We start from the raw sequence: 25,338 nt of genomic DNA, 5'->3' as shown, positions 1-25,338 counted from the left end.
AAGGGGTATCTCCTTTTGGAAGATGAGGGCAGGCTCCCAGACCTCTCCGGTGTCTTGCACTCCTTATCTATGAGAGCCTTTATCCTAGTGTTAACTGGAAGGGTGCGCTCCTTTTCCTCCAGGCCCCCAAACATAACATCCTCTAAGGATTTAGGTGTCCTTTCCTCCTTTAGGCCCAATGTTGACCTGACTACCCTAACCAGTCTACCTGTGTCCTCGGTCAGAAAGCAGCATCGGCCGCCTACATCTGTGTCCAAGGAGGAGGAGGGGGATGGGGATTCTGCATGATATTCCCCACCGGATTGCGAGGCCCCTGAATCTGTGACAAGCCCCCGAGCTCTCTTGCTTCCCTTATTTAATATTGTCTTTAGGGAACCTTTCACCTCTGCCATGATTATGGCCCTAAGGCTTGTGGCGAAGTCGGGGGTCTCTTCCCGTATCATTTTCTGTATGCAGTCAGCACAGAGATCCTTCTGCCACTGAACTGCCAGCGGCATTTTAGAAAGGGCACACTCCTTATTCTCTCTCTTGGTGCTAGCCTTCCTAGGCCCTAGTGATTAAAGGGAACCTGTCACCCCGTTGGCGCTTTTAACTAAAAGAGCCACCTTGTGCAGCACTAATGCTGCATTCTGTGAAGGTGGCTCTTCTTTTTGTGGTCCCTTCCAACGCTGCAATATTACTTTTTATATTTTGCGTGCCATACCTTTAATCTGTCCGGGGGGCACCTGCATTGTGCTTTCATTTTTTGGGCAAACGGCACATGCCGGAAGGGAGAAGGAAAAATTGAGGATGGAGGTACTGTGGGAACATTATACTGTGCGTAGGAACCAGGAAAGGGGCACCATATGGCATCAAGAATTGGAATAAGTGAGGATTTATTATCTAGTGGTTTGGGTGGTAGCATGTTGTGTGGGGCATGGCAGTACATTATACTGTGTGTGGGGGCCAAGAAAGGGGCACTGTACTATTAGAGCAAACAAACTACGGCCCGCGGGCCACATGTGGCCCACCGAGGACATTTATCTGGCCTGCCAGGTGTTTTTGTTTGTGTGGAATGTGCGCCGCACTCTGACTCCCCTCCTTCTCTCTGTCTCTTGACCAGGGGCGAACTACCACGGTAGCAGCTGCTCTGGGGCTACACCAGTAGTTAACTTCCGTGGCCACCCCTGAGCCCGGCCAACATTGAACTTCACTAGAGTTCAATGCCGGTAGGCCCTGTAATCGTGGGCAGAACGACGAGGAAAAGAAAAGTGCTGCCACTCCAGAAGACTTGCAACCCTCTGTATGCAGCATGGCCCGATGACGTCACACCACCTGTGCCAGAAGAAGACGGAGTCGAGCGTGCGCCTCTTCAGAGCAGCGGGGGACATAGGTGAGTACTGGTATTTTTTTTCTCTATTTTTAACGTAGGGTCCGGTCTATCATGCCTCTTGGGGACATTTACCTGCCTATTGGGTACTCTCGAACCACAACAGTCTGAGCCTGCCGCACTTCATGTCCTCAGAACTATCAACCCTTATCCTGGGAGACTTCAACATCCCCATTAACAGCCCCACTTCCACATCTGGATCCCAGCTTCTATCACTAACCACTTCTCTAGGCCTCTCACAGCTCTCAACCTCTGAAACACACAAAGACGGTAACATCCTTAACCTGGTCTTTATCCAGCTCTGTTCAATCTCCTACCTAAATAACTCACCGATTCCCCTCTCTGACCACAACATTCTCTCCTTCACGCTCACAATTCCTCGCCCACCAGAGCACACTCCTACTTACCACATAGTCAGAAATCTTCATGCCATTAACCCTCATACACTTTCAGACTCCCTACACTCATCATTGTCCCCAATCTCCTCTTTTTCCTGTCGTGATCTAGCTGTACATCACTACAAAGAGACTCTTAGAAGCACCCTTGCCCAAGTAGCTCCCCTCACCCTCAGAACCTCCAAGCACAGTGTAAAACAGCCCTGGCTCACATCGCAAACTCGATTTCTCCAGAGAAGCTCTAGGAATGCTGAACCCTGATGGAGGAAAACTCACACACCAGAAGACTTCATCCACTTCAAATTTATGTTAAGAACCTATAATTCTGCCCTTCACCTCGTGAAACAGACCTACTACACCACCCTGATCTCCTCACTATCCAACAATCTCAAGAATCTTTTTGACACCTTTCACTCACTCCTCAGGCCGAAAGCACAAGCCCCTATCACAGACATTTGTGCTGATGACCTGGCTTCCCATTTTATAGAGAAAGTAGATAATATCCATCAGGAAATCTGCTCCCAGGCCCCAGGGGCAGTAACTTCCACCCCTCCCTGCATTTCCCTTGGCTCACTCTCCATATTCGATCCCATCACAAAAGTCTCCAAGCTCTTCTTCTTCTCGTCCGACTACGTGCACTTGACCCAATTCCCTCACATCTCCTCCGTCTCTCTCCAATTGTCACAACTCACCTAACTACAATCTTTAATCTCTCCTAGGGTATTTTCCCCTCCTCCTTCAAACACTATCGTTACTCCATTATTAAAGAAACCAGCTCTCGACCCATCCTGCACAAACAACTACAGACCAGTCTCCAATCTCCCTTTCATCTCTAAACTCTTGGAGCTCCTGGTGTACTCCCGCCTTACCCGTTACCTCTCTACTCACTCCCTCCTAGACCATTCACAGTCCAGCTTCCACCCGCTACATTTGACAGAAACTGCACTTATCAAAGTGACCAATGACCTTCTGATAACAAAATGTAACGTTGACCACTCTCTGCTCATTCTTCTTGACCTTTCAACACTGTTGACCACCACCTCCTACTCTCTAGGCATTAAGGACACTGCTCTCTCCTGATTCTCTTCCTAACTTTCTGACAGCTCCTTCAGTGTTCTGTTCGCTGGCTCCACTTCATCTCCTCTTCCTCTCACTGTTGGGGTATCTCAGGGCTCATATTTTGGCCCCCTTCTCTTCTCCCTCAACACGACCCCAATTGGACAGACCATCAGCAGATTTGGCTTTCAGTACCATCTTTATTCTGATGACACAACTATACAAGTCAACCCCTGACCTTACCCCTGCTGTACTACAGAACGCCAGTGACTGTCCACAACATCATGTCCGCTCTCTATCTGAAACTCAACCTTTCCAAAACTGAACTTCTTCTGCTCCCACCGTCTACTATCCTCCCTAAATCTGACATTTCCCTCTCTACGTGGGTGGCACCATAATAACACCCCGGCAGCAAGCACGCTGTCTGGGTGTTATGTTTGACACCAATCTCTCCTTCACCTCCCATATACAATCTCTTGCCCGCTCTTGCCGCTTACACCTAGAGAACATCTCTAGAATCTGCCCTTTTCTCACCATGGAAACAACAAAAACCCTCACTGCTGCCCTGATCCACTCCCGCCTGGACTACTGTAACACTCTATTAATTGGCCTTCCCCTTACTCGACTATCCCCTCTCCAATCCATCCTTAATGTAGCAGCCAGGGCCGTCCATCTGGCTAACCGGTACTCAGACATGTCCGCCCTTCACTGGCTGCCCATTCATTATAGGATCCAATTCAAAGTAATTGTTTTCACCCACAAAGCTCTCCACAGTGTGGCACCCCCTTACATCTCCTCCCTCATTTCTGTCTATCACTAGCCGATCACTGCGCTCTGCAAACAACTTTAAAGCAAATAAGGTAGCACACTGTAGCGCTGAAACATGCAAACATGAAACATGAAAAGTTAACTGCATTAGTGCACTAGAAATATGAAAAATGAGAGCGTTTAGCGCATAAAAAAGGCCAATTTTATGTGTACCTGGTAGCCACTTTACGTAGCATCTCTCTTATACCAGGTCCTACGATTTCCTTCCTCACTGAGAATAAACGTCTCCATCTGAATGGGTGCCTATGAAAACCTCTTGTGAGACTACCATTCTCTCTCTCTGTGGAGGGGTAATGGACCTGCTGTAATTAAAACACCAGTGACTAGGAGGCGGAGTGCTTGGTCAGAAAGCTAAATAATACATTTGAAAAAACTGACCGTCACATCCATACATAGACTAAGTGTGAACAGGTGCTAAACCTAGAGTCGCCAACTCCTATACATTCAAGCAAATAAGGTAGCAAACTGTAGCGCTGAAACATGCAAACATGAAACATGAAAATTTAACTGCATTACTGCACTAGAAATATGAAAAATGAGAGCGTTTAGCGCATAAAAAAGGCCAATTTTATGTGTACCTGGTAGCCACTTTACGGCATCTCTCTTATACCAGGTCCTACGATTTCCTTCCTCACTGAGAATAAACGTCTCCATATGCAGTTAAATTTTCATGTTTCATGTTTGCATGTTTCAGCGCTACAGTGTGCTACCTTATTTGCTTGAATGTATAGGAGTTGGCGACTCTAGGTTTAGCACCTGCTCACACTTAGTCTATGTATGGATGTGACGGTCAGTTTTTTCAAATGTATTATTTAGCTTTCTGACCGAGCACTCCGCCTCCTAGTCACTGGTGTCGAGGTCTCCCCTCTGTCCTTGCTGATGAGACAGACCTTCGTGTTGTCGAAGTCGGATGGCAGGATGGTATACGGTTCCACTTCCCATTGGTCATCGAGCTTGTGTAATCTCCTCTTTCGTTTAAGTACTTGCTCACCAGGTGACAGGGGAATCGCAGGAGCGTGTTGGTTGTAGTCCCTTTCTTGTTTCTGCCTAGCCTGGGCGAGACTTCTTTCTACACACTCCTGTACTTCGCGGTACCTTCGCTGCCTTTCTGCATCCCAATCTGCATCCGGCGAGGTATCTTCGGGTACTAGGACCCCCATGTCCAGATCAACGGGTAACCGACTAGATCTTCCTCGCATCAGGTACGCTGGAGTACAGTTGGTGGAATTTACTGGGATGTGGTTGTACATATCCACCAAGTCAGGCAACTTTATCGGCCACAGGTTCCGTTCCTCCACAGGCAAGGTCTTCAATAAATCGATTACCACTTGGTTCATCTTCTCGCACATCCCGTTGGTTTGAGGATGGTACGGTGTGGTTCTGATCTTCTTACACCCGTACAGTTGGCAGAATTCTTGGAACACTTCTGCTTCGAATGCAGGTCCCTGATCGGTCAGTACCTTCTCTGGGTAGCCATGGGGCCTACAAAAGTGCTGCTGGAAGGCCCTGGCGGCAGTCCTGGCCGTTAGATCCTTGACAGGTACAACCACCAAAAACCTGGAGTAGTGGTCCACGATGGTAAGGGCGTAGATATAGCCCGACCGGCTAGGTGTCAGCTTCACATGATCCAGCGCGACCAGTTCGAGCGGCCGTTTGGTGATGATAGGCCGCAGGGGAGCCCGTTGACTGTCACGGTCCTTCCTGCGCAGACTACATGGACCACACTCCCGACACCACTTCTCAATGGTTCTCTTCATGCCAATCCAATAGAACCTCCCTCGGAGTAGCCTTTCTAGCTTCCTCCATCCGAAGTGTCCGGCTCCATCATGGTAGGCTCCCAGAACCATGGGCGCATCTCGCCTTGGCACCACTATCTGCCACACCAATTCATGAGTACGTGGGTCGATGCTCCTCCTGCACAGCTTGCCATCATGGATAAACAGTTTGCTTCTCCCCTTCCACAGCTGTTGGGTTTCTTGTGGATCATCTGGGCCGGGATGCAACCCTGCCTGCGTCAAGAGCTCTTTCACCCGACGGACCGCGGGGTCACCATCCTGGGTTTCTGCCCACCCGTGATGAGGCAGGGGATTCAGCGTGGCATCTGGTTGGTTCCTGTGCCTGTTCTTCACATGATGAGAGTTCTGAGTGGCTTTGGGGCGATGGAATGCAGGCAGCTCCACCTCTTCAAGTGCCTCCGGGTCTTCTCCCGTTTCTGGCAAATTGGGCATTCGGGACAAGGCATCGGCATTGGCATTCTTGTGTCCTGCCCGGTACTTGATGGTGAAATCGTAGTTGGACAGCCGGGCCATCCATTGCTGTTCCAAGGCCCCGAGTTTGGCAGTATCCAGATGCGTTAGTGGATTGTTATCCGTAAAGACGGTGAATTTCGCGGAGGCCAGGTAGTGTTTGAACCTCTCTGTCACTGCCCAGACGATGGCAAGGAATTCCAGCTTAAAGGAACTGTAGTTGTCAGGGTTCCTTTCCGTGGGACGGAGTTTCCTGCTGGCGTAAGCGATCACCCTTTCTTTGCCTTTCTGGACCTGGGACAGCACGGCTCCTAATCCCACATTGCTGGCATCTGTGTACAGCACAAACGGTTGATCGTATTCGGGGTAAGCCAGTACCTCTTCTCCCGTCAGTGCTGACTTCAAACAGGTGAAGGATTCCTCCAGCTCCTCGTTCCAATCAAAGGGGGTGTTCCTCCCCTTGGTCTTCTTTGGTTGGCCCACCAACAGGTTTTGCAAGGGTGCGGCCTTCTTGGTGAAGTCCTTAATGAACCTCCGGTAGTAGCCTACCAACCCGAGGAACTGCCGGACTTCGTGGAGGTCACTAGGCTTTGGCCAGTCCTTGATCACTGTGACCTTGTCGGGGTCTGGGGCCACTCCTTCAGCGCTCACCACATGGCCCAGGTACTGCACTTTAGGTTTGAGCAGATGACACTTGGACGGTTTCACCTTTAAGCCGAAGTTGGACAGGGCTTCAAACACCTTGACCAGGTGCTTCAAATGGTCTTCGTAGGTCTTAGAGAAGATAATGACATCATCCAAATACAGCAGCACGGTTTCAAAGTTCATATGTCCCAGGCAGCACTCCATCATCCTCTGGAACGTCCCGGGAGCATTGCACAATCCGAAGGGCATGTAGTTGAATTCGCAGAGACCCATTGGGGTCGTGAAGGCTGTCTTCTCTTTGTCCGCCTCTGCCACAGGAACCTGCCAGTACCCACTGGTGAGATCTAAGGTAGAGAAGTAGTTAGCAGATTTTAAGGCAGCCAGAGACTCCTCTATCCTGGGCAGTGGGTATGCGTCTTTATGTGTAATGCGATTCAACTGCCTATAATCAACACACATCCTCATTGTACCATCTTTCTTTTTAACAAGGACTAACGGAGCTGCCCAGGGGCTATAGCTGTCTCTCACCACCCCAGCCTCCTTCATTTCCCGCAACATGTCCTTGGCACACTGATAATGAGCTGGGGGTACAGGGCGATATCTCTCTTTTATGGGTCGGTGATCTCCCGTGGGGATATGATGTTGGATCCCTTTCACCTGCCCAAAATCTAAGGGGTGTTTGCTGAATACCTGCTCGTACTCGTGCACTACCCTGTAGGCCCCCTGTTTTTGATGGGATGGGGTAGAGTCAGTGCCCACATGCAATTCCCGACACCAGTCTTTCGAGTGCTCTGCAGAACCTTTGTTCTCCGCCACGTTTGACGGGACCAAGGGTTCAGGTGTCTGTATCACACTATTATTGACAGTGAACAGTTTGGCGAGCGTGGTATACTTGGTGAGGTGAACCTCTCCCTCCCCACAATTGAGGACACGTACGGGCACTCTCCCCTGGCGGACGTCGACCACCCCCCGGGCTGTCAGAACAGTAGGCCTATTGTCTGAATATACGGGTTCTACCAAGGCCTGGTAGTCCTTACCCCTGAGGCCTATGGCTGCCCTACACCATATTAACATCTCACTCCTGGGGGGTATCGCGATGGGGTTTGAATCACTCACAGTGACACGACCAATCTCACCCCCAGTCAGCTCTACCTGCTGTCTCTGCATCAGAGCTCTGATTTCCTTCTGCAGGGCACGTTGCTCACTGTGGCCAGCGGTTTCCGCCACCTGTTGCAACAAAACAATAACTTCTGCAAGACAATTTTCTATAACATTAGTACCAAGAGTCATCATGGGATTACATTCTCGACGATCAATATCAACAATCACAATCCCTTGGGCTTTCAATTCCACCCGCCCCACCTTGATGGTGACCTCCTTATACCCCACTTGTGGCAACGGCTGACCATTACTGGCTATTATGGTGAAATCATCGTCAGGACCACGAGTAATATCGGTGTCCTCCCAATACCGTTTATAAAGCACGTAAGGTATAGTCGTCACCTGAGAACCGGTGTCCAGCAAAGCGTTCAATGGGATTCCATCAACCACTACAGGGAGAACTGGTCGTCCTCCAATGTACTTGGTTCTCCAATGCTGCGGGCCTGACCGTCCTACTCCTGGGGGTTGGCCCTTTGCCCCAGGGGTTGCTCGTTTAAAGGACAGTACCTTGCAAGGTGGCCCACCTGGTGACAGCGGCGGCAGATGGGTCGTCCGTCCGGGTGGAAGCGATCGTCGTTCCGGCCTCTGGTCGGCAGAGTACTCCTCTGTTGCATCCAAGGGACATCCTCTGGTCTGGAGGCCAACCGGATCTTCTCCTTGGGGGCCTCCTGTAGGGACTGCACCGTCCGGGTCAGGGCAGCAACGCTCTTGGTTAGCTCCTGCATCTGGAGGCGAAGTCCTGCAGGGGAGTCGTCCTCTAGGCTCTGGGCATCGGCCTCGGCGGCGACTGGGGCATCCGACGCCACCTCCTGGTGGTATGTGAGAGCGGGACGCCGGGGAGGTGTTGCACGGCTGGGCTGTTGCTCCTGCAATGCCTGGATAGCTTTATCTTTGAATTGAGCAAAAGTCAAGTCTGGATTCTGCATGGCCAGGAAGTGCAATTGGCCCCGCTGGTGACTGCACAGGAGCCCCTCAATGAACCGTTCCTTCAGGATTTTATCCTCATCCTGCATGCTGCCGGGGTCACTCTGCTTAATGGCCCGCATCGCCTCCTGGAGATTAAGGGCATAGTCCCGTAAGCTATCCTGCGGTCTCTGTTTGCATCCATAGAAAGTCAGTTTAATTTCTGTAGCAGTGCGAGTATCGAAGGTGGCTTTAAGCTTTGCAAATATCTGTTGTGCAGTTCCCTTATCCTCGGCGGGCCAGGACTTCAATTCTCTCAGAGCCGCCCCAAAGAGTTGGCCGGTTACCATATGAACCTTCTGAGGCTCTGTCAGGGGATAGAACTCGAGCAGGCTGCAGAGCCCTTCCTTAAAGTCAGTGAATGTATGCGACTCCCCAGAGTATCGTGGGAGCCAGGCCGCTCCGGGCAGGTACGGCATAGAGAAGGGCATTATGGCTTTTGTGTTAGCGGCAGTGTCCGACTGGCTGAGGGGAACAGCGGGTTCTGCGGCTACCGATGGTGGTATTAGGGCCACGGCTTCGCTCGCTGCGGGGACCGGAGCTGCCCCTGCGTCCGCGGCTGCGGCCGCCACCTCCTCTCCTCCCGACTCGGACATGGCTGTCCCTTCCTCCCACTAACCTGCTGGAGGTCGGAGTTCCTCTTCCGGGATTGGCGCCTTACCGCGCTTTCCGTTCCGCGCTTCTTTTGGCCGGTTCCGCCCACGAAGCTAAGGCTCCTCCCTCCGTGCGCGGCAATGGCGAATTTTGGCGGTAAATGGCAGTACACAGTCCAAGTACAATAAATCACAGTTCCAAGGCACACATGACCTGATTCTTCAGGCTTAAGTAGATCCTGTTCGTGACGCCAAGTTGTAGCGCCCCCACTGCCGCAGGGCCGAGGGGTACCCGGTACCGGGCCTCTGAGTCTCTGCTCTGGGGTTGTCACGGTGGCTAGGCCCGGTCCGTGACCCTGCTGAGGGGCGTACAGTGATAGATATGATGGATGATGATGGTGGTGGTGGTGCTGTAGTGGTAAATAATGAGGACACCAGGTTGCAGTCTCTTTACCTCTTTACTGAAGGTTTTAGAGTCCTCAGTCCAGAGCGCTGTCAACAGGGCTGTCTGAGACCGGCCGGTCCAAAGGCACATCAGGAGTTCTCTTTACAGGTGGGAATCAGTGTCTACCTCCTAGCGCTGTGTGTTGTAGTCCTTCCCTGCTGAGCTCCCGGGGTAGTCCTCACAACTGCTTCTGTCTGTCCCTGATGTTCGTTCTCTCCGTCCCCCAGATGATATGGTAGGACGCACCCGTATGACGGGGTAGGCCTGGAGTTCTTCCGGGACCCTAGAGTCGCCCCTCTCCCACAGCTGCCTCCGTTGTCTGCTTAGGTGTTAAGTGAGACAGCCAACCTTTAATTGGCTGTCCTGCCGTGGTTTGCAGTAGTACTTAAAGTCTCTTACTTGCTCGGCGTTCCGGCCACCGACTGTTTGCGCCTCAGAAGGATGTTGCCTCGGTCTAACAGCACGACTCCTTCTGGTCCTAATTCCTCTTTACTGTATTCCCGTTGTGCACTGGTTAGTTCTGCTCTGAGGAGTCTGCCAGGATCCCATCCCTGACAGGTCCTCTCACTAGCTCTTCCCAGCTACTTCTCCCTGTCTTCCTGTCCAACCCCCAGTTTTACCAGAGTGTGAGGAGTGGCCTACTAGATAGGACCACCCCCCCTGGTGGCCGGAGTGTGAAGTGTAGTGAGGTGTTACCTGGTCAGAGAAACTCCTTTAGTGCAATCAGACGTACCATAGCTCCCCATAGTGGCGGAGCCACAGTACTGCAACGACCAGGACTCTGGGGCGCTGCACAAACATAACCATTATCATCCAATAACCATACACTGCCTCATCCACTGACAGGCGCTGTGTAGTAAATCACTAAAGTGGGACTCTGTTATGAAAATTATAAAATTGTGGAGTCTTGTGTTAACTTTATTAGAGATAATGCATTAAACCACAATTTCAGGAAATTATATCTGAGCTAAATGTTGCCTATGAAGATGTTCTGTACCACACAGAAGTCCTTTGGCTGAGTCGAGGGAGAGTTTTGAAACATTTCTATGACTTACCTCCACAGATTACAGCTTTTCTGCTTTCAAAAAACAAACATTTACCAGAGCTCAATGACGCAGAATGCAAATGGCACCTTGCCTTTCTGACAGATTTAACAGAGTTACTTAACAGTTTCAATGTGCAACTCCTCTATTTTCTGCCGTATTTCTATTACTCTCCGGAATAAAAAATGTATTAAGTCCTATAGAAACTGCGGAAAAAGAATAATTTCTAACTCTGTGTTTCCAGTATTCTTCTTGTGGGAATTGGCTGCGATATCCCCTGTGCAATATACACTGCTAAAAAAAAATAAAGGGAACACTAAAATACCACATCCTAGATATCACTGAATAAAATATTCCAGTTGTAAATGTTTGTTCACTACATAGTGGAAAGCGTTGCGATCAATAAAACATAAAAATTATAAATGTAAATCAAAATTAATATCTCAAGGAGGTCTGGATTTGGAGCGATACTCAAAATCAAAGTGGAAAATCAAATTACAGGCTGATCCAACTTCAGTGAAAATGCCTCAAAACAGGAAATGATGCTCAGCAGTGTGTGTGTGGCCTCCACGTGCCTGTATGACCTCCCTACAATGCCTGGGCATGCTCCTGATGAGACGGCGGATGGTATCCTGAGGGATCTCCTCCCAGACCTGGACTAAAGCATCCACTAGACACATGAGGTCTGGCATTGTACTGCATTAGGAGGAACCCAGGGCAAACCACACCAGCATATGGTCTCACAAGGGGTCTGAGGATCTCATCTCGGTACCTAATGGCAGTCAGGTTACCTCTGGCGAGCACATAGAGGGCTTTGCGGCCCTCCAAAGAAATGCCACCCCACACCATTACTGACCCACTGCCAAACTGGTCATGCTGAAGGATGTTGCAGGCAGCAGATCACTCTCCATAGCGTCTCCAGACTCTGTCACATGTTCTCAGTGTGAACCTGTTTTCATCTTTCATCTGAGAAGAGCACAGGGCACCAGTGGCGAATTTGCCAATCCTGGTGTTCTGTGGCAAATGCCAAGCATCCTGCACGGTGTTGGGCTGTGAGCACAACCCCATCTGTGGATGTCGGGCACTCAGACCATCCTCATGGAGTTGGTTTCTAACCATTTGTGCAGACACATGCACATTTGTGGCCTGCTGGAGGTAATTTTACAGTGCTCTGGCAGTGCTCCTCCTTGCACAAAGGCTGAGGTAGCTGTCCTGCTGCTGGGTTGTTGCCCTCCTGTGGCCCCCTCCACATCTCCTGGTGTACTGGCCTGGCTCCTGGTAGCGCCCCCAGCCTCTGGACACTACGCTGACAGACACAGCAAACCTTCTTACCACAGCTCGCACTACCTGAGCCACTTGTGTGGGTTGTAGAGTCCATCTCATGCTACCATGAGTGTGAAAGCACAACCAACATTCAAAAGTGACCAAAACATCAGCCAGAAAGCATTGGTACAGAAATGTGGTCTGTGGTCCCCACCTGGAACCACTCCTTTATTGAGTGTGTCTTGATAATTGCCAATAATTTCCATCTGTTGTCTATTCCATTTGCACAACAGCATGTGAAATTGACTGTCAATCAGTATTGCTTCCTAAGTGGACAGTGTGAATTCACAGAAGTTTGATTTACTTGGAGTTATATTCTGTTGTTTAAATATTCCCTTTATTTTTTTGAGCAGTGTAATTCTAGAATTAGTGCGCCAGTAATGGGGAATCTCCACATCCCTCCACCCGCAGAGCCGCACACCACATAGAGAACAATGGAGCCTCCAGCACCTACCTCCACCCGCAAAGCTGCACTCCACATAGAGAATAACGGGGCTCCAGCACCGACCTCCACCCGCAGAGCCGCACACCACATATATGGCTGCTCTGTGCACAGGACCTGTGATGAGGTCACAGGAGGGGAGGAGTCAGGGGTCACATGATCAGGGGCCTCAGTGTATGCAGGACTCTGCTGTGCTGGTTGTCATGGTGCTGGATGAGGGGAAGTTTATGTGTGGGGTCAGGAGGGGTTTACAGGGTGGATGTATCAGAGCCGTGTGTGTATGAGGTGTACGGAGCGGAGTCGTGTTTGTGCGAGGTGTACGGAGCAGAGTCGTGTGTGTACGGGGTGTACGGAGTGGAACCGCTTGTGTACGAGGAGAACAGAGTGGAGCCGTGTGTACAAGGTGTCCGGAGCGGAGCCGTGTGTGTACGAGGTGTATGGAGCCGCATGTGTACGATGTTTACCGCGTGAAGCTGTGTGTACATGGTGTACGGAGCGGAGCTGCGTGTGCGTGAGATGTACGGAGCTGAGCCACATGTGTGTACGAGGTGTACGGAGAGGAGCCATGTGTTTTCGAAGTGTACTGAGCAGAGCCATGTGTGTACAAGGTGTACGGAGAGGAGCCGTGACTATAATCAGCATTTGGGGGGAAATGGTTTTCTTACCTTGCCCTTAGAGGGTCTTACAATTTGATATGCATCATGAAGGGTGATGAGTGGGAAACTGCGTTTTTACCGTCTGAGGGTTTATTCAGAAATCTCATCATTCGGATTCTCCAATGCACCAACAACTTTCTGAATGATAATTTCTCAGATTACATAGGGAGATTTGTTGTGATGTTATTTCTGCTTTTGTTCTAATCCAACCCGATCTCTAAAAACCATTCATTGTGGAGGTGGATGCTCCGAGGCTCGGGGTTGGGGCCATTTTATCTCAGAGTTTCAAAACTCTTACCAATTTGCGGTCATGTGCATTTTTCTTGAAAAAATTTTTGTCTGCTGAAAGAACAGAGAGACAATTTCTGGAGGGCGCAGATCATCAAATCACTGTGGCCACTGACCATAAAAATTGGGCAAGCTGCACATACCAGATGAGCTGCAGGAGATCATACGATGAGAGTATACCAGCGAGCTGCTGGAGACCCAAGAAGCAGCTGGATACCGGGGGAGCTGCAGCAAGGACAGCAGCAGGGCGGTGACATCATTCATTGGTAATTATCAGAGCTACAGTGATGAAGGGCCAAGCATGCTGCTTTTTGTTTTACAGAATCAAAGATATGAGAGGTGGTAGATGGAATGTGTGAGGGGGAAAATGGTATCTGAGAGGTGTCATATCACAGAGGGTGAGACCTCATGTGAGAGATGGCATATGATGGGAACATGGCATATGAAGGGGGAGAACTCATGTGCAAGATGACATATGTGAGGAGCTGGCCACTTGCTAAAGACTATTGGACAAATGGATGTAGCGTGGAGTCCACAGCTCTACGGGATGCAGACATTTTTCAGCACGGAGCACCGGTTACATCAATATTATTGTATTTTATTAGATATTTGCTTACTGTGTTTTATTTGTGATTTAGTTGCTCGTCAGTTCATCCTCAGGAATCAATGTTTCCATTCAGTGACAGCAAGCAGAGGAAGGCGTGCTGAATGGATGTTGTGTATACCTAAGGCCAGACAGGAGATTGCTAAAGGTAAATGTAGAGCAATCATCCTATTAATCTCATCAGTATCAAGGTCTCAAGCCATTGTGCTTCCAGCAACTAGGCCCATTCTGTGGATGGATAGTAGACCCAGGTGAGCTGTCATTACAGGGGGTCTCACATTCAGTCCCTGGTGATGGGTTTAAGGAATATACTTCATTCTTTTGAGCTAAAAGCAAATGTTTAAGGGGGGTGAGGAGTTGTTGGAGTGACATGGAGAGGAGAGGATCGAGGCTGAGCAGGATGGATGGTCTATTGAGTTTTGGAGACCGGTAGCCGGCTGTGCTGGACCCCGTGCTATGGTTGAGGGATCTGCCGTCTAGATTTCACAAACTTAAAGATTGTTGGTCCAGGATACATGGACATCAGTTGTGTTACTTGTCGCCTGGAGGAGCCTGGACTGTGACTACAGACTATACTGGTGGGAGATACGAAATCTTTAGGCCAACAAAAAGTTGGGAGACAGTGAGTATCACCTGGTACGGAGTCAGTGGGACTATCTCCACCCCACACTACCTTGTTGTTTTATAAATGTTTAAATAAATGTGTAAATAATAAATTTTGTTTTTTTATAAAAAGCTTTGTCTTTCATTTATTTAATGATAAGGTAAAATACTTTGGGTAAAACAAGGTCCAAGACTTTGGGTAAAAATGGTCCAAGACTTTGGGTAAAACAAGGTCCTAGACAAAGCTATCAAACTACCTCATCCTGCCAGTCTACTCTTCCTTGAGGTGAAATAAAGTACTCTATAAATTTGTCCGTCATTCTTGAAACTGAAACAGGACTTCAAAAAGTAATATAATCATTCAAGGAGGTACCAATGAAGTTGTCATCCATGGCAATCTCTTCCTTGCATATTATGAAATTATGCAGGACCACAAAAGCTTTCACCACCTCATCCACAGTGTCAGTCTTCAGGTTAATAGCGGTCAACAGAACTCGCCAATTGGATGTTAGAATGCCAAAAGCACACTCAACCTTTCTTTGCGCTTGTGTTAAGCGGTAATTAAAAACTCTTTTTGTTGGCGTCAATCCACTACTTGCGTATGGCTTCAACGGGTGTTCCGAGAGTTGGAACGTTTCATCTCCAACACATACAAACGGCATTGGTGGCCCAGAGGTTTCAGGAAGCGGTCTTGGTGCTGGAAATTGGAAACTGTTTCCATATAAATGACGCCCCATTGCAGTCACTTTAAAAACTTGAGAGTCATTGGAGCAGCCATAGGCCAGCCATAGGCCCCAATATCGACCGCTATAAAGTTGTATTGTGCGTCTGCAATGGCCATGAGCACAATGGAGAAATATTTCTTGTAGTTGATATATTCAGAGTCAGATGCAGCAGGTTTGACGATACCAATATGTTTCCCGTCACTGTACCCAAGCAATTGGAAAATTGACAAATTTTTGTAAAGTTTTCTGCTATGTCCAGCCAACTCTCCAGTGTATGATATATTCTTCATGTAAACAGCCCCATAATGCGCGGCAAGTGTGTTTAACAATCCCCAATATGGTGGAAATCCCGAGTCTGAATGGAGTGAGAAAGGGATTCGCCAGTTGCAAGGAATCTGTTAAAAAAGGAAAGGCAATAATTAATACAAACTACCAGCAAAAACATTACAATTATAAGCTTTAACAGGAGGAGATACAATAAAAATGGCTTACCGAAAAGTCACCATCAGATGCTCCGCTAATGAAACTGAGAAGTGGCAATTCGTGTCATTTCTACGGATGAGGTGTCCAATACGTTCCACCAAAAAATCAAAGTTCTCCACTTTCATCCGAACGTAGTTATAAAACTTCTCGGGGTTTCCATGCAACTCCATATATAATACACCCCATGTGTCATTCTCAGTGCAGTGATTGGGTGGATCCAAAAACGACGCCAGCGCAGACGCATGATGCACTGTCTTTCTCGCTCCTTTTCAAGAACGATCGCTTCCAAACGATTCGCCTCAAAAGTAAAATCCACATAGATCTTCACAATGTTTGCCATCACACCTTCCATTTTTGCCACTTGCTCTACAACCTGTCAAAGATGGGCTGTAGAAACACTGTATACAGTACAGACCAAAAGTTTGGACATACCTTCTCATTTAAAGATTTTTCTGAATTTTCATGACTATGAAAATTGTAAATTCACACTGAAGGCATCAAAACTATGAATTAACACATGTGGAATTATATACTTAACAAAAAAGTGTGAAACAACTGAAAATATGTCTTATATTCTAGGTTCTTCAAAGTAGCCACCTTTTGCTTTGATGACTGCTTTGCACACTCTTGGCATTCTCTTGATGAGCTTCACAGGTGTGCCCTGTCAGGTTTAATAAGTGGGATTTGGGACCATCAGTTGCGTTGTGCCGAAGACTGGTGGATACACAGCTGATAGTCCTACTGAATAGACTGTTAGAATTTGTATTATAGCAAGAAAAAAGCAGCTAAGTAAAGAAAAACGAGTGGCCATCATTACTTTAAGAAATGAAGGTCAGTCAGTCCAAAAAATTGGGAAAACTTTGTAGTGTCCCCAAGTGCAGCTGCAAAAACCATTAAGTGCTACAAAAAACTGGCTCACATGAGGACCGCCCCAGGAAAGGAAGACCAAGAGTCACCTCTGCTTCTGAGGATAGGTTTATCCGAGTCACCAGCCTCAGAAATCACAGGTTATCAGCAGCTCAGATTAGAGACCAGGTCAATGCCACACAGAGTTCTAGCAGCAGACACATCTCTACAACAACTGTTAAGAGGAGACTTTGTGCAGCAGGCCTTCATGGTAAAATAGCTGCTAGGAAACCACTGCTAAGGACACGCAACAAGCAGAAGAGACTTGTTTGGGCTAAAGAACACAAGGAATGGACATTAGACCAGTGGAAATCTGTGCTTTGGTCTGATGAGTCCAAATTTGAGATCTTTGGTTCCAACCACCGTGTCTTTGTGCGACGCAGAAAAGGTGAACGGATGGACTCTACATGCCTGGTTCCAACCGTGAAGCATGGAGGAATTGTGATAGTGTGGGGGTGCTTTGCTGGTGACACTGTTGGGGATTTATTCAAAATTGAAGGCATACTGAACCAGCATGGCTACCACAGCATCTTGCAGCAGCATGCTATTCCATCGCGTTTAGTTGTTCAAAACAGCTAACGTGCTGGGAAAGATGTGGGCTCACCGCTGGAGCCCAATTCAAAGGGAGAGACAAGACATGCACCGCACTAGTACGGCGCATGTCGCAAAGGAGTTAAATTATACGACTGTCTTGTTATCCGTTTTTGTACAATTTGTTAACATATATAGTTTATTCCCCTCCGAGTTATATTTAATGGTCAACAAAATACAATTTTCCATTAATTCATTTCTCACAGTATGAGAATGGCTTCTCTCTATGTGGGATTTTTGATGTTTAAAGGGATTGTCCACTACTTGGACAACCCTTTCTTGTTCCTCATGTTTGGTCCTGTTAAAATAAAAACACTTATACTTCCCTCCCGTGCCAGCACCATTCCAACAGTGTTAGCACTTGCATTCCCGGGGCTCATGGGAGGTCGTTACGTCACATGAGCCCTGTGCCCAATCAGTGCTGGCGTCACTGTCCCCACCTTCAGACAAATCAAATATTAAAAGGAAGCCAGTGAGCAACCGCAAGCCCTTTCTTCCTCTTGATGTTCAATACTTCTGAAGGCAGGGACAATGATAGTGACATAGTAACAGTTTTTAACCCCTTCATGACCTTGGGATTTTCCGTTTTTCCGTGTTTGTTTTTCGCTCCCCTCCTTCCCAGAGCCATAACTTTATTTTTCCGTCAATATGGCCATGTGAGTGCTTATTTTTTGCGGGATGAGTTTTACTTTTGAATGACATCATTGGTTTTACCATGTCGTGTACTGGAAAACGGGAAAAAAGTTCCAAGTGCGGTGAAATTGCAAAAAAAAGTGCAATGCCACACTTGTTTTTTGTTTGGCTTTTTTGCTAGGTTCACTAAATGCTAAAACTGACCTGCCATTTTGATTCCCAGGTCATTACGAGTTCATAGACACCAAACATGCCTAGGTTCTTTTTTATCTAAGTGGTGAAAAAAAATTCCAAGTTTTGATAAAAAAAAAAAAAAAAAAAATTGTGCCATTTTCCAATACCCGTAGCGTCTCCATTTTTCGTGATCTGGGGTCGGGTTAGGGCTTAATTTTTGCGTGCCGAGCTGATGTTTTTAATTATACCACTTTTGTGCAGATACATTCTTTTGATCGCTCCTTATTGCATTTTAATGCAATGTCGCGGTGACCAAAAAAACGTAATTCTGGCGTTTCGATTTTTTTTCTCGCTACGCCATTTAGCGATCAGGTTAATCCTTTTTTTTATTGATAGATCGGGCGATTTTGAACGCAGCGATACCAAATATGTGTAGGTTTGATTTTTTTTAAATTGTTTTATTTTGAATGGGGCGAAAGCATTAAGCTACTTACGAGTAGCGGCATTTTTCGGAGGCCCATGACAGCACTACGAGAGAGGGGATCCGCCCTTAAGGAACAGGAAACCTACAGATACAAAAAGGGCGGCACCTCTCCCATGCATCAGTTGTATTTCAGAGCCTTGAGAGGACTACCGCGTTTAGTGGCATACAAATATACATTATATACATTTTGAAAACGAAAAATATTTTATTAAACTGTAGCTAGACACCATACGTGAAATCTACATACTTCACACTATATACAAATTAGGAAGTGCAACCCCCACGTGAAATAGGGAGGGAACTAAGGGTGCTGTCATGGGCCTCCGAAAAATGCCGCTACCCGTAAGTAGCTTAATGCTTTATTCGGACTCCCATGACAGCACTACGAGAGATTTACAGAGATGTAAGCTACCTTAGGGAGGGACTATAGCCTGCAGCACCCTTAACCCGAAGGTGAGATCAGAGGAGGACCCCAAATCCAACCGATAGTGCTTAAAGAACGTGGAAGGGGATGACCAAGTGGCCGCCTTACATATTTGTTCCACCGACACTCCAGATCTTTCTGCCCAGGATGACGCCATGGCTCGGGTGGAATGTGCCTTTAGATTCTGCGGAGCTGGTCCCCCACCCACTGTATAAGCCATAGAAATAGTTTCCCTAATCCATCTAGCCAGTAAATATTTTGACACTCTACATCCTTTGTTTGGACCTTGGAAGGAAAGAAGCAGTGCCTCATCCTTCTTCCAACTATTGGTGACTGAAATATACTGTAGGAGAGATCTCCTAACGTCTAGCGTATGAAGCTCCTGCTCTTTAGGATTGGATGGATTAGGAACAAAAGATGGTAAAACTATTTCCTGCGACCTATGAAACCTTGTTGCTACCTTTGGTAGATATGCTGGGTCTGGTCTAAGGACTACTCTGTCAGTCAGGAACTCTGTATATGGGGGAAGCCTGGAAAGTGCCTGGATATCCCCTACCCTGCGAGCTGAGGTTATGGCAATTAGGAAGGCTGTTTTAAGTGTCAGCATTTTAATCGAGGCCTCGTGTAGAGGTTCAAAGGGGGGTTTTGTTAGTGAGGATAGAACTAAATTTAAATCCCACGGAACTGATCTATCTTTATACACTGGTCTAGTTCTACAGACTGCCTTCATAAACCTCGCTATCCAATAGTTGTTAGCTACATTACAGGAAAACAGGGCACCCAGAGCTGAGACCTGTACTCTAAGGGTACTAGTAGAGAGTTTTAGCTCAAACCCCTTTTGCAGAAACTCTAAGATTTGTTGTATTGGCACCCCTTCTTGGATATTAAATTTAGAAACGGACAAGAACTTCCTCCAAGTTCTAGAGTAGATTTTTGTAGTTATTTGCTTTCTACTCTTTAGGAGCGTTTCTACCAGGTTCGGAGAGAAGCCTTTATCTATTAACAGTGACCGTTCAAACTCCACGCCGTTAAACGGAGCGCTGCCACTTGTGGATGGGAGATTGGTCCCTGAGAGAGTAAATTCGGGATCTCTGGCAGTACCCAGGGATCTGATACAGACATCGTCCTGAGCCAGGCAAACCAGGTTCTTCTGGGCCAAAAGGGGGCAATAAGGATAACTTTTGCTCGATCCTCTCTGATTTTTCTCACCACTAGAGGAATCAGATTCAGTGGTGGGAAGGCATAAGCCAGCGGAAAATCCCATTTTATTAGAAAAGCATCCACCGCCAGGGGATTTTCCCTGGGATTCAGAGAGCAAAAGAGTTTTACTTTCCTGTTGTCTCTGGTGGCGAACAGGTCCACCAGTGGTTGACCCCATCTGTGGCTGATACAGTTGAAAATATCCTTGTTGAGAGACCATTCTCCTTGTCTTAACGTGTTTCGACTTAGGAAATCTGCTGTTATATTTTCCTTTCCTTTGATGTGGAGAGCCGTCAAAGATTGAAAATTGAGCTCTGCCACCTGGAACAAGCGATCCGTGATCTGCATTAAAGTCTCGGACCGTGTTCCCCCTTGCCGGTTTATGTAGGCGACTGCCACTCTGTTGTCCGACAGAATTCTGACGTGCTGGCCCTGTAGATATATGAGGAATTCTTTAACAGCCAATTCAATTGCCAACAATTCCCTCTGATTGGATGAGAATGTTGTGAAGGGTTCCCATTGTCCCTGAACCACCATGTCCCCCATATAAGCTCCCCACCCCGAAGAGCTGGCATCTGTGGTTATTACTTGGGTGACATTTACTATCCAGGGCACCCCTGCTGACAAATTCTGTATGTCTAACCACCACCTGAGGGAGTTCAGTGTTATAGGCCCCAAAATTAATTTCCCATTTAATACGCCATTTAGGGCTCTGTCATGGAATAAAACTTCTTTTTGCAGGGATCTGGTGTGTAACTGAGCCCACTTAACAGCGGGGATGCAAGATGTGAGTGACCCCAGTAGGGACATTGCTTGCCTAAGTGTCATGGAGGGTGATTTAATTGCTTTTAACACATAACTCTGGATTAGCGCTATTTTTTCCCCGGGGAGAAGACACTGCTGTGTTACTTAATTCAAAATTAACCCCAGGAATTTTTGCATATTTAGAGGCTGTAATTTAGATTTTTCAAAGTTTATGGTCCAACCTAGACGTTCTAGTTTAGCTTTAGTAATTTCCCATTGTGACAGACAGTGATCCAGTGAGTTCCCGACAATGAGAAAATCGTCTAAGTAGGGGATTATAAGGACATTTGACTCCCTTAAATGTGCCATGACCTCTGCGATTATTTTAGTGAACACTCTAGGAGCAGAGGTTATCCCAAAGGGGAGTGCCCTAAACTGAAAATGTTGAATCCTACCCTCCATTATCAGTGCTACTCTCAGGTATTGTTGAAAATCAGTATGAATGGGTACATGATAGTAGGCATCTTTCAAATCCACCACTACCATAAAACAATTTTCAAAGAGCATTTTTATTGTAGAATTGATGGACTCCATTTTGAAAGTATGCTTTACCAGAAACTTATTGAGACCCTTAAGATTAATAATGGTTCTATAAGTATTATCTGGTTTTTGGATTAGGAAGAGGGGGGAGTAAAACCCCTTTCCTGTCTGAGAATATGGTACTTCCACCAACACATTTTTAGAACAAAGAGTCCTCACTTCCTTTTCCAGGGCAAATTGTTCAGTGGGAGATGAGCGCCAGGGTGTTAGCTTGAACTTGTCCCGTGGAGCCTGGACAAATTCAAGTTTGAGACCATGGGAAACAGTGTCTTTTATCCAAATGCTGTTTGTGATTTCTGACCATGCTGCTGAGAAATGCAGCAGTCTCCCTCCCACTGGGATTGCTAGTCATTGTTCTTGTTTCTTGTTTTCCGTCGGGTTACGGCGAAACATGAGACCTGTACCTCTTTTTCGCTTATCGTCCCATCTGGATCGATCTCTGCCCGGTGAGAAGGCGCGCTTCCCTCCCCGATTGAACCTTCTTTTGTCGAAGGGACGACGGTATGCATTGAAGGTATTGGGAAACTTTTTCTTATCGTCTCCTGCCTTCTCCAGGAGTTCATCCAGGGTAGGCCCGAATAAATACTCGCCTTTACAAGGGATAGCGCAGAGCTTTGCTTTCGCCTGCATATCCCCAGGCCAGCATTTCAACCATAGGGCTCTCCTTGCAGCATTAGACAGCCCCGCTGCTCTAGCTGCTAACTTAACGGAGTCAATTGAGGCGTCTGATAAAAACGCCGCCCCCTCCTGGATTACTGGTAAAGCCGCGATAATAGTCTCTAGAGGCCCCTTGTTTTAATTGGGTCTCTAACTGGTCTAGCCAGACCATCATTGACCTCGCCGTGCATGTTGACGCCACCGCAGGTCTTAAGGAGCCGGCTGCCATTTCCCAGGTTCCCTTTAAGAAGGTATCCACCTTCCTATCTAGGGGGTCTTTAAGCGTTCCCATATCTTCAAACGGGAGAGAGGATCGCTTCGCTACTTTGGCAATCACTGCATCCAGTTTTGGGGCTTTTTCCCAGCTACCTACTGCTGGGTCGTCAAAGGGATACCTTCGCTTCTGTGCAGGTGGTAAGGAACCTTTCCTCTCCGGTTTTTTCCACTCTCTGTTGATAAGTTCTTGTATCTTTTCATTCAGTGGGAAAACTCTACGCTTTCTTTGTTCTAACCCACTGAACATCATCTGTTCTTTAGACAGTTGAGGCTTGGGTTCTGTTATACCCATTGTGCCTCTGACCGCTTTTATTAACTTGTCTATTCTTTCCAAGGGTAAACAAAACCGAGCAGCGTCTTCTTCCGAGGAGGAGGATGATGCTGCTGAATCGTCCGATTCTACGCTCTTTTCCTCCACTGACGAATCAGATGACCACTGAGTTTTTCGTTTAGGGCCTACTGACTGTGAAAGGCCCTTAATGGACTGCTTAACCTCCATCCTAACCATTTCCTTCAGACTGGCCGCAATAGAAGAGGATTCTTCTGCTACCGTCTGCTGGATACAGGGGTCACATAGCTTTTTAGGGTATGAGTCAGGCAAGGGAACCCCGCAGATGGCACATTCCCTATGCTTTGCTTTACTGGCGCTTTTCTTTCCCTGTGAAAACATACACGAGGGGAGACTAATCACTGAGTGAACATTCTCGAAGATCACTTACCAGTGGATGCCCATACCCAGAAAGCTACCGAAGTACGAGGGGGATTTTTCCTGGCTGACGCTCCAGACCCCTGTCTGGAGGAGCTTCTGTGGCCAGATCCATCGCTCTTTTTTCCATGCTCCTTCTCCACAGACATCTGAGGTGCTTCGCCCAGCAGCAGAGGCTGCTGATCCTGAACGGACTCCATCCTGATTTGGAGGCCAGAAGCAAGGAAAGCACGTTTGGCGACCGATATATAGCCCCTCCTTCGGTCAGCGTACTCGTGCCGCGCTTTCCGGTTGCTCTCCTCCCCCCCTGCAGCTGCAGGGGATCAGCCGACACCTGAGGGTGATCGGCGCACACTTTCCGGTGGGCGCCGTCATCTTGGAGCCCCTGCGCATGCGCAGAAGCTCCGCGACCCGGAAGTCACCGCCGGCTCCGCCCCCCGACGTCACCCTGAGTCCACAGCGCTTCCTGTCAGCGCTGTGAACAGCGTGGGATGCCGAGACTTCGCCAGGAGACTCCGAGCGGCGCCACCACGATGCCGCCGATCCCACAGAGGCGCCCACAGCATTTTAGGGAGGGGAACCATCATACTCACCACGCGCCGGCTCCGGAGACAGGACACCCCCCGGTGACCGCTCCACGCTGAATAGCCACCGCCGTGCAGCCCTGCCAGGGCCACCGTGACTACTACAGGTACTCCGCACCGGCCGAGGTAGGAGACCCCCTCGCTACCAGAATCGGTCCGGCCGGCCTGGAAATCCTCATAGGGAATCTTCTGTAGGATCCAGTCCCTTCAGGAACAGGAAACCAACTGATGCATGGGAGAGGTGCCGCCCTTTTTGTATCTGTAGGTTTCCTGTTCCTTAAGGGCGGATCCCCTCTCTCGTAGTGCTGTCATGGGAGTCCGAATAAGAGGGGGTGATTTAAACTTTTATATTTTTTTCACATTTTTATTTACTTTTTTTTTTTTACTTTTGCCATGCTTCAATAGCCTCCATGGGAGACTAGAAGCAGGCATAGCCCAATCGGCTCTGCTACATAACAGCGATCATCAGATAGTGACTTTAATTTATTTTCTACAATTCTGGACATCAACAAATTTGTGCGTAATTTGACTATTAAAAAACATTTTTGGACTGATGACGCTACATCTGAATGCAGTTTCAATATTAATCATGACAATGAATTCCATACATTGGATTTCCATGAGCAGGTTTCTCTCTTGACCCTGCAGGAATTGCGGGAAGTTAATGCAACACCTGAGAATTTAGTACATCAATCAAATAGCTTGAAAATTAAAAATCCGTCTTTTTACCCTGTTCAGACCAGACCGGAATGCATGAATAGATTTCAGGAGATAATGGAACGAGATCTTAAAAATTTAAAATACAACAATCAGAGTTCCCATCGAACGGGTAATCTATCTTACAAACACAGAAAAGCCATTCAAGACATTAAGAATATGTCCGATGTCACTATCAAGATGAGTGACAAGGGTGGAATAATTGTTGTCATGAATTCAGTAGATTATAAGGAAGGAATATTGAAATTATTATCTGATTTATCTACATATAAAAAAACTCAGTTTAGATCCCACCATTGCATTTAAAGCAGAGATGGATAAGATGATTAAGGATGGTGTAGTTTTAGGTGTTGTCACAGCTAAACAAGCAGAATTTTTGGAGGTATCATATCCCATTATGCCCATATTACATGGGCTACCCAAAATTCATAAGGAATGTTTTCCATCCATGAGACCCATTATTTCCAGTATTGGTTCTATTAATGACCACATGGGTCAGTGGCTCGACTCATTGTTGCAGCCACTTGTCCTCAGAATTCCCGGTTATATAAAAGATACTAAAGATGTGTTTAGTATTCTGGCTCATAAAAAATGGTCATCAGATTATAGTTGGCTCAGTTGCGATGTAACTTCCTTATACACTTGTATACCTCACAACATTGCTCTATCAGCTTTACAATTTCATCTTGATTGGTACAGTTCATATTCTCAGGATCTTATCAATTATATATTGCAGGTTACTTCTTTTCTTTTGACCCACAACTTTTTTTCTTT

General features: G+C 47.5%; 3 protein-coding genes across 2 annotated transcripts in view; 1 reads left to right on the top strand and 2 right to left on the bottom strand.

The window, feature by feature from the left end:
* The window catches only part of LOC143766371 (uncharacterized), a 33,339-nt gene extending 20,722 nt beyond the window's left edge, over positions 1 to 12,617 (bottom strand). The window contains exon 1 of the mRNA XM_077254017.1: positions 12,522 to 12,617. The gene's annotated coding sequence lies outside the window, so the exon portion shown is untranslated. The remainder of the gene's footprint in view (positions 1 to 12,521) is intronic.
* LOC143766335 (uncharacterized) overlaps positions 1 to 25,338 on the top strand; it is a 569,027-nt gene that overhangs the window by 425,969 nt on the left and 117,720 nt on the right.
* LOC143766378 (uncharacterized) overlaps positions 1 to 25,338 on the bottom strand; it is a 400,099-nt gene that overhangs the window by 308,800 nt on the left and 65,961 nt on the right. The gene's annotated exons all lie outside the window — the stretch shown is intronic.

This window comes from Ranitomeya variabilis, chromosome 4, assembly GCF_051348905.1.
Source record: "Ranitomeya variabilis isolate aRanVar5 chromosome 4, aRanVar5.hap1, whole genome shotgun sequence".
In the NCBI taxonomy this organism is placed as follows: Eukaryota; Metazoa; Chordata; class Amphibia; order Anura; family Dendrobatidae; genus Ranitomeya; species Ranitomeya variabilis.
The sequence above is the reverse complement of the archived record's forward strand: the minus strand, read 5'-3'. Positions and strand labels throughout refer to the sequence as shown.